We start from the raw sequence: 19027 nt of genomic DNA on the forward strand, positions 1-19027 counted from the left end.
CTATATCAGTCTCAGAATGGGGTGAATTCAAGCAGATTCAGTCAACTTTCACTGATGAATAGTCTGTCTGCTTTATGGGAGTCTGAAAATACAATGCAGGCTCCAGGAAATGGAAGAAAAGTATGAGTTAAGATCAAGATTGTAACTGTTATGATAATGAAGAGATATTGAACAGGTTACAAATCAATCAACAACTATAAATGTCTGCACATCAGTTTAAACTAGGAAGAAGCAACCATACATAACTGTTTGGGGAAGGAAATTAATTAAGGCACAGTTTCAGACCAAGACGGCCAATTATTTTCCTTTATATGTAGATAGCAAGACACATACATTGACGAAAATGGAAAGAAATCTAATGACTTTAAATAAACAGGGTGTAAGAGTGATATGCGGAAGAGAAGTTTAAAGAGGACATGGAACAATAAATGAAAAACTAATCCTAGAAAATGCATGCAATTCTATTGACTTCATGGTCAGGACATAAAACCAGGATAGCAGAACGTCAGTGTCTTTTTCATTAGCTTATCATTTACATATTTATTTTTAAGATGTATAAATATACCGTTATTTACATAAATCTCACTATTTTTAATAAAAATTTCCACTTAGAGGAAGAAGGCAGCTCATAGAGGAAAGCTGAACTGGGGGAAAACAAAGAACAAAAACTCAACATGATCCATAGCATAAAAGATTATAACGAAAAATCTGAGATATGGTTAAAAAGAAAGTGCATTCAATTTGACTCACATGAAAATCCTGCAGTACAAAAATCATTCTGTTGACACAGCTTAAAATATTAGACCTTCAGGAATGTGATACTATGAACAAGATCACAAATAAGTGCCCTATTCAGTATGCTATAACAGTCTTCTGTTGTATTTTCCCTCTCCTTCAAAGACTTCTTATTAAATGTTAGTACTTAGTATTAAGCACTAACTGCTGTCTGCTAGCCAGTGACTAATTGATATTTGGGGGTTTTCTTCTCATTGCATTACTGTTCCCAGTTACTCAGTTAATAATCATCTATCTCTTGATATTGCAGCCAACATTTTCAGCAGTATTAAAGTTTCCAAAAGGGGTATTTGTGACTCCAAAGTTTAAGCTATATTTTCAGAAAGTGATCTACATATTTGAACATACTTCAAGAGGTATTTCAAGTGCACAAATATTCAGCTGGATACACAGCAAAATGTTCAAGACTAAACAGTCTATTTCATTCTATATCATTCAAAAGAAATTGGAAATCCGGCTAACAACCTTTAATACAGCCTGCTACCTAAAATTAAGCATTTAATAAGATAGCTAAGGTAGGAGTTTTAATGACATGCTGATAAAAATAAATCAGTGGTAGAGGGAGGAAGGTTAGAAATGCTTAGAAAAAGCACTCTAAGTGCCTAACCTATTTTTTTTGTTTGTTTGTTTTAATATATCATTACTGTCTTTCCTTTAAGCTAGTGATCCAACAGACATTAAAGGGATATTAGATGCTTTCTTACAGGCCTTTTAAACTTTTTTAATGCCAGTGTAATTGCATACATTTTCTTAAAGGACAAGACAAAATCTTAACTCTATGCGTATCTCAACAGAAACAGTGAATTTTAAGAAACATAGTGGAAAACTATTTTTCATGTCATGACTGCTGTTTTTTAAGGATATGATGTTGCTTCATTAATTTGGATTTTTCAATCCTAGCAGTTCAACAATATCCAAGAGAACAGCATCCATTAGATTGCTAGAAAGACTGGCTTATACCTTCCTCTTTTGGCAACTATTTTAAATAGGCCCTTTTCTTTGTTTGCTCTATTCAGCCAGTTTAGTCAGTTTGTTTCTACCTACCTCCTATCTCCTTGATGAACCTTTCACATACTAAAATCCTGAAAACCTTCAATTCCTTATACACCAGAAATCTCAGCAAATATCTGAGCCTACAATGTATTTCAAATTCCACCTGTATTTTTAATAAAAACACCAGTGGAACTCAGAACTGCAATTAAAGTAGAAATATTTAGAATAAGATTATAACTTGAAGCATAAAAGAAACTGGAACTAGTTTGGAAAATATTTTCGTCCCTTTTCTGATTGAAGTTCAGATTTATGAGTTTGGAGAATTAACTTTAGGTTGACTGATGTTACTTTCTACAGCTATCCACATAATGCACATAATCTAACCCATACCAGATTACCTTAAAAGAGCATCTATTTAAGAGCTGCTTCAGCTCTAAATGCGTAGCATGCACCTACAGGTAACTTTAGTTGCCACGCTAGTGTTAGAATCATAGAATCATAAAATTAGCAATGTTGGAAAAGACCTACAAGATCATTCAGTCCAACCATCCACCTACCATCAATAACCCCACTAAACACAACAACTGTTCACCTCTGCTCTCTGAGCAGAGTGCAGAGACAATTATCAACAACCTGGACCTTTCATGTAATCATATTTTGAAATTCCTTTTTTCTTAGTGGATCCCTTCCACATATAGATACCCTTTACTGAAGGCATCTTGTGGTCTTCAAAGATGCTCAAGTGTCCTTTGCTGATACCCTGAATTTCAGTTTTACTAGGTTGAGCCACTTTTGCTATGCTAGGAAACCTTGACAACTGCTCTAAATTATATTTTAATATTCACAAAGACAACCAGTGTTCAGATGACTTAAGCTTATCTGAATCAGCTCTCTTCCTCCTTTACCCCAACACGGAAACTTGCTTCAGTAACTACACCACTGCAAGTAGCGTTTCAACCTGTTGTATTACTGCCCGTTTGTCATGGTTTTGTGATTTTCGGTTATTGGTATTCCATATCATAACATCATGTAGAGGATGTACCTGGTTCTCAGAAGAGAAGGACTACTACAGTCCCCATGGTACTTTTCTCCTCTGTTACCATTTTCCAGCTGGAGGGAAAAGGTAAAATCTCGCAGTATAAAAACTTGGAGATCACGAGACCTCGTCCCTTTTTTCCGCCGTCTCTCGTCTTGGCAGCACCTTACTCTCCAGCCGTCTTATCGTCGGTAGTAGAGTAAGGCCTACCTTTGGGACATTCTCTCTCTCTGTATTGGATTTATCAGCTTAAATTGTAATTATATTGTATTATAGTGTGTTGTTTTGCATTCTGATATCTTATTTAGTAAATTAGTTTGTTTCTCCTCAGATTGTTGCCGCTGTTCTTTGCTCTCAGGGCCATCTCCTTACCCTTTTCCCCTTTTCCCGGGGCATGGGCCCGTGGATCCCCCATCCCCTTCGTCACGGAACTGGGCCGAACGCCCGTAAACCTTTGACACCATTTTACACATTACCAATTCTTTTGATAGACTCACATTATAGAATTCAGCACAAGAATTATTATTGCAGGGAAATTTAACATGATACCTCCTTTTTAACCCCCACAGCAAACTATGATGAAGTGTAGCAAGCCAGGTGTATGTTCATTCTGACCTTGAGAAGTAGCAGTGTCCATTCTCTTAATTTACCATGTGCCAGGAGGAGACTTATCAAGACAGGAGTTTACTGTACACCATTGATGCAGCATTGCCTACTCTTGTAGGTTGTGAGAAAACAGTCATGGAAAGGGAGAAGGATAAGAGGCATTAAGAGACATTTGTTTTGGGGGTTTCAGACAGGAAGCAAATCATTTTGAATAAATCTTGCTCCAAATGTGATCTCAAGGACAATTCATCTCATTCACGTGTGGCTACTTCTGTGTTTCCGTTGCTATGATAATTTTGGTATACCTTGGTTAGGATGGTTTTATGGCCAAATTGTATCTTAACTTCCACAAAAAGTAAAATTATATAGCATTTCATAGCTTTATGCCTCTTCTCATTTTATTTTATGCTTTTTTCTTGGCACAATGTTTAAAATGTAGGCAATAAATACAGGACAAGCCGTTCATTTTACCATCAGCACCTTATCAGAAAAGTAGTAGAAGCTGGTTAACTGGATAATTGGTTACTTACACTCCCGTGTGCCTCTTACAAAAGCTGCAAAACCAATCAACAAAACACAAATTGCTCTTGAAATTAGGAGCTCGAAAACAGGAGTATCAGCTCCTCTCTGAGTTTATACTCTTCATAGTTTGAGAGAAAATCATAATAGGCAAACTCATTGGAATACTTAGATTTTTTTTTTACTTCAGATTGAATATATAGATAAAACAATCATAGAACACCTAAGGATTTGACACTTTTTTGCTTCACTACACTTCAACTTCAATAGTTAAAACATAAGGATATCTTAAAGTACCCTCGTCTGATTCATAAATTGAGTGTGAGGGATTCATTTGTCTAATCTTTTGACACCTAAAATTTAGACATCTAGATGGATGTTCCTACATTTGCTTCCAAAGCAAATGTAATGATGCCAGCTTTCTCTGACACCAGTGTAGATACTTAAATATTCAAAAAGAATAAGAAGGCTACAGCCAAATGAAAACTATCTTCTACATATAAGCATGGCATGTTTCTATACCTCTGGATGAATTTTTTGGATGCAGTCACATCTTAAGTTGCATTATTTTGTGTTCTTATAATACACTGGCACAACACTGAAACATATGTTATTCCAATGGGTTCTTGCTTATCAGACAATATGATTTACAGGTCTTCAGTCACTTAGATACTAAGAACACACTGAGTAACAATTGTCAGTGGTTCCGGGTTTTTTGTTGTTGTTGTTGTTTCTTTGTTGTTGCTGTTTCAAAAATATACATTTAACTTTGGCTGTTATCCAAACTATCCTGTGACAATACCTTATTACTCTGAAAGCAGAACTGCAAATTCAGCTGGAAACAGTCAGTTGGCCTTCCTGAATGCAAGCTGACATTTTCAAGTAAATCAAAAGGTGGTGTTAAAAATTTCCACTATCATTACTTTTTACAATGGACAGTCAGCAATTTGTGTTGGCACCAGGAACAGGGCAATATTTCAAAATATAAAACTAAATGAGGCTGTTCAGTGAGAGATGTCATGTGAGCTGTGACTGAAGAGACACTAATTAATTACCTAAATTGAACATACAGTATTTATTATAGTCATATACAAAGATACGTGAAAAACAGCTATTTTTTTTTTTTTAATATGAATCTATTTCTGTTACTTGCTCTTCACCCACACTTCCTTCCATCTGTCGGTTTGTTTTATTGGCTTGGTCCAGTCATTCAGCTTGAAGAGCAAGAACTCTTCCTTGTATATACACACCTTACGCTCAACTATGCAGACCCCCAGCCTGGATGGAAGTCTAAGACATCCAGCAAAAAAGAAGAAGTTATTATTAAACAAACCATTTAAAGGGTTAAAGAATTTCATTCCTACAGTGCCTCCTTAGTCTTCCAAGCCAATTGCCACCCGCAGCCCTCTACATGGGCTGCTTTAAAATGAACTATCGTTCTCTCAGTTCAAACTATACTCCTGAACATCTTTAACCTTTTTAAACAAAATAACTTGAATTGGAAATATCTCGAACAAAGAAGCTGTTACATTTTTACTCAAACCAGCAAATACATTCAGCTGATACAGCATATATAAGAAACTGTAACTAAGAAGCCATTAGCATGTCAGGAATGTTTCATACAAAACTTGTAATGGCCATGGAAAAGTACAGTGTTATAAAACCAAGTCAAAATGGGTACAATAAAAAACGTAGTGTCAGATGGATTATTTAAGCACTCAGGAGGATTTTAATCTGAGCAATACAGTGTTTCTGCCAGTGCTAGTAAATCCAATAAACATACTTCACTCCATTAAAATCTACAGATTCAATTTCTAGAGTGTCTCATGTAAGGTTAAATTAAATATTACCAGTGCCCCTTCCTGCTCTGAAAGACCTCAGCAGGTGGTGACTCATATCAACCCTTTCTAAAGTAGAAATTCCAGAGCACATACTACCTTTATAAACCAGGCTGTCACTTCATTCTCTGAAGATTACATACATGCTTCTATGGATGGAAGATATTTTCAGCTATCTAAAGCCGCGGTTAAGAAAGAAAATAAATTTTATTAAGTCTCCAGTAGACATAATTTACTATTAAGTCTATTCTTTCTGTTGATCAACAGATCGATTCTGCTGATCCTTGAAATTAATAAAAGGGATAAACAACTGTATAAGTACATATGTCGAGAAGAAGCTGTATTTTATGGGATCAACAAGCTTAAAATAAAAAAATATGTATAAAAATCCAACAACGGGCATAACATGATTTAGTGACAGATAATTTGAAGTGAATTATCACCACTTTATATGAACCAGGTTTTTGGTTTAAATTGCATCAATTATTTGATTCAACACATAGCTAAGTAATAATAAATATCTCTCCATAATAGGGTCTGTCTTTCATACTAGAACACAAGATAAACAAGACTGTTTTACAGTGAAGAGGAGGAATTTCTCACAAATCTAGCAGGCATCCCTTTTGTTAGTTCTGTAATTCATATACATTCCAGAAACATTTGTCATTTCCGTCAGTATTCTGCTGAAGACTCCGAGGAAACAGAAGAGTAAAAGAATACAAGCAAGAAGATGTATGTCGCTCTCACCCACCCTGATACGGCAAGTTAACATTTCCAATTTTCCTTTAACTCTAGAGTGACTGAAAAAAAGATTAAAAACGAAGGAGGGAAGAAAGTGTAATTTCCACTATCCAAAAACTTGTGATTTCTGAAACATTGTTCATCACAAACATAAACAACCATTCCTTCCACTTTCTTAACTTCTTTATAGCACCGCCACCAAGAGTGTAATTGAGTGTATCTGTACAAGATGATAGAACAAGTTTCCACATTTTATGAAAATCTACTGAAGTTCCAGATATTTGAACATTCACTCATATTGTTTCTACATATTGTCAGAACTATAGAGAAGAATAACTTTTTAGAAGTGCTAGTTTTTTTGCAGTGGTATCAGTCTGCAAACCTTATTAAAGATTTGAAGGAGAGAGGGATACCTGCTTTGATGCGTCATTATTTGTCAAACACTTCAGTACATTAGCAAGTTTTTCCACAGATAATTTCATAAATATGCATTAAATCAAACATGGGAAAGAGCAAACACATACCAACAAGATCTAATGAAACAAACAGGAAATATAAATAGAGGTATACTAGCTCTGAAGCACTGAGAAGATCTGTGGGATCAATCATTAACATCAAATAATCTGGTTGTGAAAACAAACAATGAAAAAACTTCCATCTTCATTGGAGAGAGACATGAGATTATGAGAGATTAACATGGACTGAAAAGGAATTTTATTTTACTACAGAGAACAACAAGTTCTAAATATTTTGAGTATCTCATCAACTGGCACAAAAGCAAAAGTTTTTGTTAAAAATTCAAGAAGTATCTACGTGTCCTTTTTTAAAATTAAAATTTCATAATAGAAGCAGCAAAATATTCTAAAACACAGAAAATAATCTAATAAAGGATATAAACAGTTCAGACACATTTCCTTCACTGGTAATTGCCCAGCTACGGAATATACTTCACTGAATGTAATTTTTAGCTGACTTTTTTCAGAACACTAAACGTAGACAGCTAAACTCAGCCAGATGTTCAAGGCAACATGTCCCATTTGGAGAATCACATCTCAAGAAAAAAATAGAATGGATGCAAGTGCTGGAATTCTAAGAGGGCTACAGAGATAACACACATGGAAAGATTGAATGCATTAGTCTTTCTATAGTCTAGACAAGAAAGAATAAGAGAACCCAAGACTTGACTCTTCACATTCAGGAAATTAAGAAATCTCTACGTCCTGCTTAGACAGCAAAGAATGTGTTTCAAATGGGAGAGCTGAGGAGGCAGAGGATGATATTTAAAACTTAGTAAGAATAGAAACTAACAGAAAGAATAGTGGTGTACAGAATGAGACAACCCAGCAGGGTTCTGACTCTCTACTGCCACGGGTTTTTGCAAAGCATACCAGAGAGATTTCTGTTGCAAATTCTGCAGGAATAGTTGATCCTACCCTAGAATAGGGAAACAGTCTGTTATTTCTTGGTGTCTTTTCTAGACACACTTGATCTAAGACTAAAAAATGTAGGAAAAGTTACTCTCTTTTTCTACCCTTTTCCTGTATCTTTCATAAGCCAGGGTCTAGCAGATTCTGCCAATATAGAGTTGGAACTTGGCATTAAGATTTTATTAAAATGGCCAAAATATTGAATAAATTACTTAACTACCCTCCTTTAGTTCCCCTGTAAAGGATGTGATAGTTGAAGTCCTCCCTTTAGTCCATGGGGCATAGAGTAGACTCCTGCATCCTTTGAAGACCAAAAATACATGTGTTGTCAAGACATGCAGACATAATCCCCCATGCAGTAAATACCTACAATTTCCTTTTGATTCAGACAATTGTGAAAATAGAAAAAAGGAAGGATCAAGATCTAGTCTCTCCTTAGATCCTCAACAAAATAAAAACACTTCTTGTTATTCCTCATTATGTTAAATTTGTAAATTGAATTCGTCACAGAGGGAGGTTAGGAGTTTGGTGTAGCAGCATGTTTTAAGCATGTGAGATGGCACTGAATGTAGCAATATCGCAATCTTGATTAGGGGAAAGAAGTGCTCAAATTATGACTAATGCTTTCCTCCCATAGCACAACCATCCCATCAAGAAACCTGTGTTTCTCAGATCTGTCAATTGTAGTTTTCTGTCAGAACACCACACTATCAATTCACTTAGAATAATTTTCTTTCTAATCTCACCCATTCCTTCCTTCATCTCTTCAATCCTATGCAATTATTTCTTCTGTGCTACAGAGTACAGTAGAGGGATTCAAGCCTGTTAGCTTTATTTTTGTAATGACTGGCACTCCACCTGGAAACATATGAATGTCTGTGCATAAGAATAACACTTGGAGAGCAATATTGTTGCTTCATTGAGAATAGTAGAAAAATCAACTAGTTTAATTACATCCAGGTTTGACTGTGGCATGAGTATTGCCGTATTTGATGCACTTAAATTCAGGATCATTTAATTCAGCTCAGGTTGAACAAAATATGGGAAGTATGACTCACTGTATTGCAGCACTAAGCACCATAAGCTATTAATTTAGTAGCTAGGGAGCTGAGAAAATTTAAGAGACCTAAAATTCATTCAATGAGTGTTCGCATTTGGCATCAGTGTTACTGAACCCAGCATATTAACATGCCCCTCCCCAGCCATCAATATTCCGGATGCAATTCAGGTTTTTGCAGCCTCCTCACTGTAATTCTGTGTATGTATACTCCATGTCAGGTTATACACACTACAGAATGCAACTCTTCTGGAGATTCCAGGGCAAATTTTTAAAATGCAGATGATTATAACCCTTGGGGTCCCAAAATATTTCATTTTTTTTTTAATGTATGTTGAGAATAAAATATCTACTAATTTTGATAAGAACCACATTACAAAGACTTCACTGATGACTGAATCAAGTTCTGCGAAAACTTTTACATAAGCCAAACATCTAACTTCTGCAATGGTCCCACTGCAGCAAATACAACTACTTGAATGTATGAAGATGTATACGAACACAGTGACTTGAAGAATTGCATGTACTTCTAGTAGCACATACAGAATGTAGCAACTATTACAGTAAGACTGAAAAAATATGTATTTTTTTATTATTCTTAAACCTTTGTCACACATTGCTTAAAACATTGTTCAGCATATTTCCTGGAAGTCAAGAATAAACTAATTTTTCCAGCAATTAATTTAGAAAATTTGAGCATTTATGACTACAAAGAATGTTTTAAAAAAAACAAATCAATAACAGCTGTGATTTCAGATGAAATGACAGAGGACTGAAAAGCTGAATCTAGCCTGAAAACAGCTTTTTATGAAGAGAAGTTCCTACAAACATTTAGGATAAATTGTTTTTGATTTCATGGGATTGAAAATTGTTTTACTACACTCAGCTAAGAAAACCAAACAGCTAACTACATGGAATTGCAAGCTAAAGAAAAACAAGTGTGATAAAGCAAGCATGCACAAAAGAGCATTTAAGACCTATTGTTAGCCAGTGACATTACTTCTGTGCTACTCCATCTACTTAAGTGTTATAATTCTTCTTCGGACTAAGACAGAGCATTTCAACATTTGCATTCAAACACAATGATTAATATGAAATTTACCATACTCTTTCTGATCTGGTTCAACCAGAATGACACCCAAGAAGCATGAAATGCTGCTGCAAAGTGCACTCAAATGGAAAGCAATGTATAGCAGTGCCACTGCCATGGCCTTCCAGCACCTGGAAGGCAGTAATGATGAGATAGTAATTTTGCTCTTGCCAGTAACAGAATGCAACTCCCGGTGATAATCATAAGATCTCTCTATTCAACTATAAGGTGTCTTAAGGATAGATGCCTACACGGATGCTACAGAGAACATCGATCTAGGATGAATGATACTTTAACACTTGAGCAACACAACAAGGTTTTGATTTACAGAAAAGTCAGGTCCTAATCGCAGTTGGAGTTAAACAAATATAACAAGAACACAATGCACAGGGTTCTAGTTGCATTAAAAGCACTATTTCACCACAAATATTTGTAGTCGATACTAAAAAGTGAAATTTTTCTCCCACTGTCAAATTGACCAGTGAACAGACAAGCTGGAAATAAAATCATGCCTTACATCATCTTCCTTCCGAGTTGAAAAAAAACATCATAAATGCAATACTAGAGTGGCTAACAACATGGATATTTCAACCAGCCTTTATATAGAGAACAGAAGACAGACACCTTATTCTCCTACAGTTTATAAACACACTGTGAAAGATTGAGTTTAAGTGTAATTGAGAGGTTATTTTTGTCTTTTAATTCTCTGAAGGTGCACACAATAGATGCCACTGCTGCAGTTTTGTAAAGATACTAAAAATGTGGATAGAGATACTTAAGGATTTGCTTCATACTGTATCTTGCAAAGAACAGACTTCACCTATTAGTCACAGTATCTTTCAAGCTGTAGGCACTTGTAAAGGAAAAGAAAGCATATACTGTTTAATGGTGCTGTCGTTCTAACATGTAATACGTCAAAAAAACACTTCAGTTAAAAATAATTCACGCATAAAGCACCAGACTGAAACTAAGAATATGTATATTGAATATGTTTACTATTTCAGACAGATGCACAAACTTTAGAAGATATAATGACATGTTCCGTCACATACTACAATTATGTTTGAAATATAGTACGTGTTTTTCATTGTTACCTTGTCCAACCTGAACATTCTAGACCCATGACGAAGAAAATAATTCAATTTAAATATTAATCTCTGTAAGAAATAGAAAGAAATCACTTTGCTGAAATCAACTCAAATCGTGCCAAGAAATGTGCAATAGCAATTGCTTGAGTAAAGATTCCACTTCAGAAGATGACAATGAAAGTTGTGTTGGGTATACGTGTTTATATTATATTGTGGTGACTGCAGAAAGAATTCGTTTGTTTCATTGGAGAATGGGATGACACATATAGAATAGTTTTTCCTCTGATAATTATATCTCTACCACACTTTTGTTACATAAAAGACCTCACTCTCCCTCTGCCCAACATCATCACAACAAAGCTACAGACTTATATAATAACTTGCACAGCAACAAATCTTTGTACTTGTAAGCTAATAGGAAGCCTCTCACTCATTTTAATAGGGGCAGAACTTGGTCCAGTAGTAAGCTATAACTAACAAAATCAAGATGTAATTCAGAAGATTCTCAGCCTGTGGCCAAGCACTACTCAGCAGCAGTTGAGACCAGTAGTCTTTTGACAGCAGGTTGCTGATGGTGTACAGCTTAGCCCTAACCAGAGCGAGAGCAGCTCTCAACTCCTGTTAACACAGAATCAGTACGGGTGCAGGTTCCAAACATACATTGCACTTGAGTCCCTAGAGAAAATCAGGATGTCAGCTGACAGGACAACAGCAACTTGACAGTATATGTTCAGCATTCTAGTACAACAGAAAATGTGAAATGCTTCAATCCCAGTGACAGTTACACTACATTTAACCACAGGTCAGAGAATATATGTACATAGCTATCATGGACTAATTGACACAGTATACATTTACCTATTGTATTGAAAGCTAACATGCATTCACGTGCATGTAAACTATCTAGTCTTAAATTTTGAGGGAAACATTTAGAGAAAGTTATTCTCGGTCCATTTCCTTCCAGTCTCAAAGTCAGTATCTGCTCTTTATTCAGTTTGGCCCAACTATAGGAATGACAGTCTAGTAGAAAAGACATGACCACCTCCAGCAAAAGAGAAGGCAACCTCCAGCAAAGGTAACATACTATTAACAAAATATACAGAAGAATCCTATCCCACAACAGCAAGATTGAATGGAAAAAACTTCAACCCATCTTGTTTTAACTTGCCTGACCAGATGCCTGAAAATTCAGAACACCAGAACAAGGAGGTAGAAAAATCTCTCAACTCTTACTTCAAATACATTGTTTTTGTAAGCATTTTCTCAGTGCTGGCAAATATCTATTGGCAGCTTAGGGTGACCTTAGTGGGTCTATTTCTGGATAGAATACTGGTGACTCAGTGCTATCCTACAGCAAGTACTGGGCCTGTAAAGACCACAGAATGGCATAAAGCAAGGAAATCTGAATACTGAGAGAATGCATCATTAAAAGCATCACTGGGCCCTACGGTGATTATCAGATATGTAAATATCTGAAAATATCTGATATGTAAATATACATATTACATATGTAAACAAAGACCAGGAGATTAAATAACATGGTATACCTATTTCAAAATAATGTGTTTTGCATAGATTTAATTGAAGAAACTATGGTAGAACTTTTCTAGAACATGTAATCTGCAATAGCATGTTGTGCTAGTATGCAGAGCGGTTAAAGGAAAATAAACAAAAGCTTATTTATAGTGATGTTTTGCCTTTGTTTGGGTGCATTTACACCATTTTTAAGGGACATCTTCGTATTTGAGTACATTATGTTGCCAGTTCAAGCATGTAGGAAGGGATGCAAATACAGAAATATTCAAAAAGCTTTCTCTCACAACGGTAAGCTTTCTCTCTTAAGGTAAGCATACATAAAGTAAAAATGAAATTATTGAAATTATTGAAATTAATCTGCAAGGTTGTTTTACTGACTCTTCCAAAATTCATTGGGAAAAAAGCAGTTTCAGACAATTTACACTGAACTGAGAGCTAATACTTATTTATCATGTGCATTCAGAATGTAAACTAACAAAATGTCTGTATTGGCCCATCAAATATCATAAGGTGTTTGCTCTGTTGAGGAAATGAAATACAGTTGAGCTAAACACCTGATGGTTGATTAGGCTCAAAATTTGCTATTTATGGAAAAAATATCATCAGAAGGGAAGTATAAACTCATTAATTTTACCTGCAAGACCAGCAAGTCTTTACTGATAAGGCATTAAAACCTCAGTAATATTATTACCATAATTAAACTATAGTTGTGAAGTTTGATGTTATTTTAAATTATTTCCAGATATACCATGACTGGAATGGAGGGTGTTACTTTCACAATCTTTGATACCAGTTATTTTCATTAATTATCCAACAGCAAGCTTCATTAGGCTTTCTAGAAAGTTTACAACTCTGTATGTCTTTTTCTTTCTCACCTTAAGAATGTCCTGAAAAGGGAAAAGAAATAAGGAAAAAAAACAACGAATCAAACTCTGCTTTTTTTTTTTCCTTGAGCATGATAGCTATTCTGTCTTTGTGATGAATTAATTCTGCATTTAAAGTCACTAAATTCTGTCACTAATTTTCATTAGGCTTAGGATTAAACTTAAATTCCCAAAGCAGCAAATCCAGAAGCTCTTTAAGAATGTGAACTAAGTGCAGAATGACAGTTCCAAGGATGGGACTGATCTTCAGCAGCAGCAGGAGGCTTTCAAACGTTTTTATTTATTTATTTTTTTAAATCAAAGGAGAGCCACAAACCTTACTGCACACAGAACAAAATGAAAGATACATCTCAACTAAAAGCAAATAAACAAAGAAGCAAAAACAAAAACAAACAAAAAACAATCAGGAATCAGAAAGGGAAATGATGGGCATGCAGAAAAAGAGAGAAAAAGAAATGGACAAGTGAAAGAGAAGGGAAAAAAATTCAACCTTAAGTGGCCTGTAAAAAGCAAAGATAACTATTCCACAAGTTCTGCACATTCTTGGTCATTGTTTCTTTGGGTACTATGAACCAGTACTGACAGATTGACATTTCACAGAACGATTGATTATGAAAGGGACTTAGGCAGATCATCTTGTCATTCCCCTGCTCTAGAATGGTCACCTTAAACCAGTTGCCCAGAACCACATTTAGATTCTTTTTAAGCACCTCCAAGGATGGAGACTACACAAACTAGCTGGGCAATCTGTTTCAGTGTTCAGTCACCTATTGTCTTTTCAAAAGACAGGCTTATTTTCAAATTAATATGTACAAGTCTTCATTAACGGAGTGGAATCTTTCTTAAAGTATTGTCCAGATTGCTTCATATGAATGAATCTGCTGTAATCAAATTGTTTTTAAAATAAAATTCATTTCTTAATTATGTTCTGAATTATTCCTCTGAAGTCAGTAATTACATTGAAAAAGGATGCCTCCATGTCATTGAATTATAGAATGTCCCAGATCGTTAAGGCAATGAGTATGAACGTATTTTCAACTAATTATAACATAAAAGAACAAAATGGTTAAAAAGTTAAATATTTAACATTTTCCATGAAAATTCTACTAGCAAAAATAACATTCATGTGAAACATAATTGTTTCTATAGCCAACCAAGTGTGCACCATCTTTAAAACACAGGTCCACGCTCCTCATTTCCAGTCTGAAATGCATCCCTTCTTCAGAAAGCGTGCTACTGCCCTCATGTTCTATGAATGAAAATAAATTTTTAAGGAGTAAGATCTGGAGAGTTGCTATGTACTCAATCAGGTTTTGCTTGTTTCCTTATATTTTTCGTGGTTGTTGAGTCATTACCATTTGAGTTCTATTTAATCTCTCATTATTTTCACCAAACTGGAAACAGGCCAGTTCAATAGATTTAGTCTCTTTACATGCAGTTTTCATGAAGAACATCTGCAGAGTCTGAACATTATCCTACAGCCTATGGAAATTTTTGCATACTACTAGAAATCTATGTGGGGTGGTCCTTGTCTTTTGTTTGTCTCATATCCCCACTTATGCGAGAATATTTCAGTCCCTGTTTCTAGTATATCTTAAATTAGTACACTGAGTATATTGTTATGTAGAATCCAAAATAGTAAGTGATAAACTCATAGTCAGCTCTACTAATACTTATGGAAAGCTATCGGACTGCTGGCAATATCTGAAAATTAAGTAAATATATTGCATTGCTATTTCCCAACCTATCCTTTTCAGCTTTGTTGGCTATTGTCACATCTGAACTCTTCCTCAAGAATATTTGATCTTCATACAAGACGGGTGTGAGAGGTATGTTACAACAGTAGTCAAGACATGCTATAATATGTCCAGCAGAAGATGGGAGACAAATGTGAGGAACCTTCCTTAATGAAAGCATTGTTGAAAATGTTGCATTTGAACAAAAAAAAAATTGAAGCAAGCTCTTAGGAAAGTTCATCTTCAGGCAATTCCGCAAACTACTGTTATTGACTACATACATATCTCCTGGCTGCTGATTTGGGGAACTGCAATGTACATGTTAAATTAAGTGTGGTACAGCAAGATACTCAGTGAGGCTGTGGGGTGAGAAGACATACCATTCTTTTTCCCCTTTCTCCTTTACATATCAGTAGGTTTAATCTGGAGGCAATATTACATTTTTGTTAAATGCCTATGCGTTGGTATGAAATAGTGGGGTAGAAAATAGAAAATAATAGAAAATAAATGAATCCTTACTGAACGCTCTGAATTTAAACAAGTGTATGAATTCATTTCTAACTGTCATTGATCTAAAAAAAAAAATTAGAGAAAAGCAGTTTGAAAACCCAGAGGTCTCGACGCAATAATCTCTATAAAAGAAAATAATGAATCTCTGGCTGATGTTAATAGGCCTGATCATCAACTCTTTTACACCAGTTTCATGCAGATTTCACACAACTAATGACTCCACACTACAAATATGTTGATTTTAACTTTAGATTTACAATACTGCTAAAACATCTTGGCCAGACTGTAAATTTATGATATATAACTTCAGCACAGCGTTAGCAATAGGTGCTACACTGATAATTCACAGAATCCATCAGCAAACAGAAACATGGCTACACTGCATCACTGACAATAGCTAACCATGTATTTATGGCTTTAACTCTTTAACATTCATAATCTGACCTGCCCTTCAAAAAATACAGCCATATAAGCCCAGGCCCAAATACCACTCATCTGAGATCATAAAAGCAGTCCCTTTTCTACCCATATCTTTAGTTTGCACATGGTCTCCCTTCATTGTAAAGACTAAACTGAGTGACTCAGTGTGTGGTCATATAGCAAGACATATACCTGCAGGGCTGGGGAGAAAATCCACCGACCGTTAAAACCAAGGATGACTCTGGGTGAGACAAAGCAGATGCTGCTCCCAGCATTTCATAGCACCAGGCAACACAGCAGCTGAGGCCTATGGCCTAAGTCCCCTCCACCAGAGTCCTGCTTCACTCCCTCCTCCTTCTGCCTTGGCTGAAGGAAAAAGCAATGCTGGGTGAAACAGGAGCTCAGGGAGGGGCCTGGATGGAAAGACTTCCACCAGCAAAAGCTACCCCTGCCATTCCATGCCTTAGCGCTAACATGAATATGTCAGGTCCCATCTTTCCCCTTGTCCCTCTGCTCCCCTCAGGATAGCTAGAAAAAGAAATAAATTTAAAAAGCCTTGGGCTACCTTAGAGCAATCCCCCCTTGAAGCATGGAGTTCAAATCCCCACTGCACTACATTCCGGCTGTCCCTTCTCACACTCAAGTGAAAAGTCTCAGCCTGATGCAAACTAAGATATATTTTAACATCTTGAAAATATCCACAGCATATTAGAAATATTTCTCTACTTTAATTTACCAGCAGTAAATCATTTAATCTCACTTATCTCATTGCTTAACACAGCAAAACATATTACGGGTTGGAACACACTAATCATTTGAAACAAACATTTGATTATTTAAGATAAAGGTTTTATTCTCACAAATTCTCTATTTAAGATGAAATATTTGCATGTTTCTTCATTCAAAATTCATGTATAGCCTCAAATACATATATTTTTGGAAAGGAAAGAAACGCTGGTTTCCTTCTCCCTGTCTCCCGGTGCTCCTGCAATTTTGGTAAGGAATAATGTCCCCACTGACAATAAAGTAAATTATAAAAAGCTCTAGTACTTTTCCCCACTACTTCTCGCCTGCTTCTCAAATTCATAGTAGCCGTCAAAAATTATTTCACCACATGCAAAATCCACTTATGTGACAGACACCATCTTCCTTCACTGCGCTGCTTATCTGCTTACCTGCTGCTAAAGAAAGGTTTGTTTAATCTAATCCTCTTATCTTTGAATCATGAAAGAATATCAGGCCCCAAGTCAGTCAGCTGAAAAACTGGAATAATTTATATTTGGAAATGTTTCTCTGCCTTCCTCATTTTCTCCTCAGAGCTCAAGGAATAACACTAATGTTTCTACCAAGTTACACGCAAACAAACTGAAATCAATTTATCTCTCTGTGGAGCAAATAGGTGGACTCTCTAAACATTCCTAGAGTAGAGTAGACAAAAGATTTTGTAACAAAATACCTTATACTTCATAAAACATGGGTGCATGTTTTTGCTAACCAAGAAAACAGGGTAAGGATATCAACTGAAACACCATTTACTAAATAAGCTTATTTTCATTCAACATGTCATCTTCTAAGTATAGGTGAGATATAGAAGTTCACAATAAAGTTGAAAACTAGCTGAAATCAACTGGGAAATGTGATTAAGCAGATATACAATATTTTCCTATAAAATTAGAAATAAGATAATATCACAGTATGTTTATATAACCAAGATTATTAAAATAACATTTAACATTTCCTAGATATCTGTCATCCTAGATAAGTGTTTTCCCTGATCTGTTAGAATTCACAGAGGCACCAGAGAAGATTAGGTTCTCAATTTGCTCCAAGCACACAGTGAAATAAAGTCCTTCTCTATGGAAATTGTGGTCTGCAGAAGAGAGGGCAGGATATAGGTCAGGACCATTACCTGCCCCACTTACGTATATTAATGAGAAGACATGTACTGCCAAATCAAGTGAGTTACAAAACATCACAGCTACCACATCTTGAAACATCGACACCAGCGTCTGGAGTTCAGATTAAGAGACCTAGATTTTCCTGTACCTGAGCACTCACTTCTTCCATTGTATTTCAGTTCCCTCCTCTTGAGTTGCACAGAGACTACTGTTTCTGAAGCCACACTGTAAATCACATGATTGAAATGTTCTAAACTAAATATAACCTGGTTTCTGTTTGGAAAAGGTCAGAAAGGTGTAGCTTTAATGGTAGTGGAAAAGGAAAAAAAGTAGGAGAGGCAACTTGAAGATTTGACTGCAAATGTTACTCACCTAAACCTTAATTGGATAATTCATAGCCAGCATTTTTCTGAAATTTAGTTGTATTAGAGTTCCTCTTCAGCCTTAGGCCTTTCTATAAAACAGAGAAATGATAACTAATTCAACTGATCATCACTTTGCTGTTCTGAAGAGCCTAATACGGTTTGACATAGCTACACTGGGCATCCTTGGACAAGTATCAACTAACCCAATCCCATTTTCAGTATCCTTTCTGATGGCAATATCTTTTTCATAACTCTGATTGTAAAAACTGTAGTTAATGTCACAATTTAAGTGTGAAACATGCTTGAGATGTATCTGTATATTAGGCCAACAAACTGTTCTGCAGATCTCAGAGCAGAACTGAAACGAAACAAGTGTTTTGGGTGTTGCGAAGCAAGAAGAGCAGATCTTGATAAAATTCTTAAAACAAGAATTAGAAACACAGAAGAAAGCCTGAAACTGTAATATCAGCAAATGTGTCACTGGGAAG

At 35.7% G+C, this 19027-nt stretch overlaps 1 long non-coding RNA gene across 10 annotated transcripts in view; it reads right to left on the reverse strand.

Moving 5' to 3' along the window:
• The window catches only part of LOC110400788, a 264387-nt gene that overhangs the window by 134426 nt on the left and 110934 nt on the right, over positions 1-19027 (reverse strand). For 9 of the 10 annotated variants that reach the window (XR_002440077.1, XR_002440069.1, XR_002440068.1 and 6 more), the window contains one exon: positions 18547-18628. The exons of the other annotated variant lie outside the window; for it this stretch is intronic. This is a non-coding gene — a long non-coding RNA (uncharacterized LOC110400788). The remainder of the gene's footprint in view (positions 1-18546; positions 18629-19027) is intronic. 10 annotated transcript variants of the gene reach the window in all.

This window comes from Numida meleagris, chromosome 6, assembly GCF_002078875.1.
Source record: "Numida meleagris isolate 19003 breed g44 Domestic line chromosome 6, NumMel1.0, whole genome shotgun sequence".
Classification (NCBI taxonomy): domain Eukaryota; kingdom Metazoa; phylum Chordata; class Aves; order Galliformes; family Numididae; genus Numida; species Numida meleagris.